Source organism: Populus euphratica, unplaced genomic scaffold (assembly GCF_000495115.2).
Source record: "Populus euphratica unplaced genomic scaffold, PopEup_1.0 scaffold486.1, whole genome shotgun sequence".
Classification (NCBI taxonomy): Eukaryota; Viridiplantae; Streptophyta; class Magnoliopsida; order Malpighiales; family Salicaceae; genus Populus; species Populus euphratica.
The window spans coordinates 105,796-108,557 of record NW_011500362.1 but is presented as its reverse complement, the minus strand read 5'-3'; positions in this window follow the sequence as shown (position 1 = coordinate 108,557).

Genomic DNA, 2,762 nt, shown 5'->3' with positions numbered 1-2,762 from the left:
AAAAACACATTAGAAATACTTTAGCATTCACTTTTTATGTTCAATTGTTTTTTATTTAATCCGAACCGTTGACCTCGCATACATTAACTGTTGTTATTTAAAATAGTTCATTAAAATTGAGGTGATACCAATAATTAGATTTGAATGAAAAGATGAGGGTAAATTTACTTTTGCAATAATAATAATAATAATAATAAATATATGGATAATGAATTTTAACAGTAAATTAAAGATAGATAACATGATCCTGTGATTTTTTATAGCTCAATATAATTATAAAGAGCAATTAGGATTTCGTCCTTCCAAATTTATTCTTGTTTTCATTAAGGTTAATTTTAATTCACTCTCCAGGAATTCGGGCTAATCCATTTTCTTTCTTGAAGTTTCAATTGTATATTTTTTTTAAAAAAAAATCTTATCATATTTTTTAACATTTAGAATTAATGTTTTACCTCCATCCAAATGAATGATAAGGATCCAATTGCCTTTTTATATAGACAGAATTGCATACAACAGGGAGAAAATTTTCCATTAAATTTAAACCAGGAAAATGGAAAAAAAAAACATTTATTTGTAAATCATTATTAAATAATATAAAAGATTTTGATCAAACACATAGATTTATGATAACATATATAACTTTTGACTTTTAATTTCACTGTTGAATTATAATAAAAAAATTAAAAAAATTTAAAATACATGTTTCTTACAAAATTAAAATTTTATAATCATTTGAGGTTGATAAAGTTCTCAATGAAGACTTATAAGTTAAATTTGTCATAATTTTCTAGTTAATTTAGGATTTATTTTTTTATTTAGTTTAAAGCTCTTAAATTATTATTTTCAACTTTGTATAGAGTATTTGTTTTTAGTATATAAAAAACCTTAAATTTATAATATGGAGTTTTTTTAATTGAGACAATTTAAAGATAATTATTTATCAATAAAAGTTCAAATTACATTTATGTATAATCCATTTTTTCTAAAAGTTTGATCTTGTTCTTTGAAAATCAATGCTTAACTTTTGAAAGTAGAATGTGTTTTTATGGTATATTAGCTTTAAAATTTACCATGTTTTTTGAAAAATCAATCAAACCATTATAATTAGACTAAATTAAATTAAATTATAAGATGAATATAAATTCAAATTTTGTAAAATTCTAAGAAAAAAAAAGTAAACTTCTTTTCATAAAAAAAATGAATTTTCAAAAATGTATAAGGAGTAATTTAATATTCTAAACAATATTAAATATTTATAAATGATAAAAAAAAAAGATTTATTAAAATATTTCAAATGATCAAAATACTTTGAAATGTCTAAGAAACTTCTTTCTTTTCTAAAATCTTAATTTTTCTCAAAGAAAATAGCCAAGAATTTCTAAATTTCAGTTATTTTAATGGTTGATAATATTTGAAATTTTCATATTAGAGAATTTCATAATTTTTTTCTTCACTTAAATTCTTTTCATTTATTAAAAGAATTAATAGTTAAGAATTCTAGAGCCAACATGTTGACCATATTGTTGGTGTCACCATGTAGCAGAAGGAGCAAGAGAATAAGAAAGAGAATTAAGCCACATAGGAGAGTAGGAGAGAAAATAAAAATAAGAAAAGAGAAAATAAAAAAAAAAGGAAGAGAAAAGGAGAGTAAAAAATGAAAAAGGGACCAATTAGGCTTCTAGGAGAGGATAGAAAAGGAGGAAAAGATTAAAAAACAAAAAGAGGGGGAGAAAGAAAAACCTAGTTGACCAAGAAAAGAAAAGTAAAAAGACAAAAAAAAAAGAGAAGGAAAATAAGAAAATAAAATGAGATAAAGGGGGAGGATCTAATCAAGTCCAATATACCTAATAAAGCATAATGACACAACCAAAAGATTGATGTCTTCTTCCAAGTATAGGAGTATCGAAGTAATAAATAACTCAATAAAATCAGGATCGAACTACAAGAAGTTTAATTGTATAAATTATAAACAACAACAATACAACAACAACAATAATAACGATAATAGTAATAATAATAGTAATAAAAGAAGAAGAAGAAGTTGATGAGAACTTTAAGATGGAAGATCAATGTAAGGATCAAACAATGATAAAAACAAATATCAAGGTTAGAAGATCCACTAATGGTATATTAAAAAAGTATAATATAAACTCTTTTTATTACTCAATTGGAAACCACATATAAAGAAGATTCCAATTGAATTATAAGTTGTTAACATGATTACATTAGTTATCTTATTTGAATAACGCTAAAATTTGCAAATATTATCAGGTGTTCATGATTATAACTTATGTTAACAACAAATCAAGTTCCTTTTGTTGAGTGGGTGACCATATCTTGACTTGGTGACAATCCTTATCTTCTTGTCTACCAAAAACGTCATTACTAATATCATAATGTAAACAAACTTAAAACATGAAAGTTCTAGGAAATTGTCTCTACTTTTCAACAAAAAAAATTGAGGTCATTTGAACTTTTAAAACTCAAGATATAAGTTGAACACTAAACAGTGTCTGGACTGTAAAACAGATTCGGACTTCTATGTTGTTGCTAAGATTTAGACTTCCAAACAACATAATTGAGTCTTGCCTTCCCTTGAAAGTTTTAGGCCTATTTCTTAGTTTTCCATCAATATAAAGAAAACCTAAATCCAAGTTCTATAACTCTAGTTATGATCCAATTACCAAACAGTATTCCAGTTTGGACTAAACTAGCATCTCTTTTATAAGCTTCACCCTCTCTTTGTCCTTTCAATTTCAGTA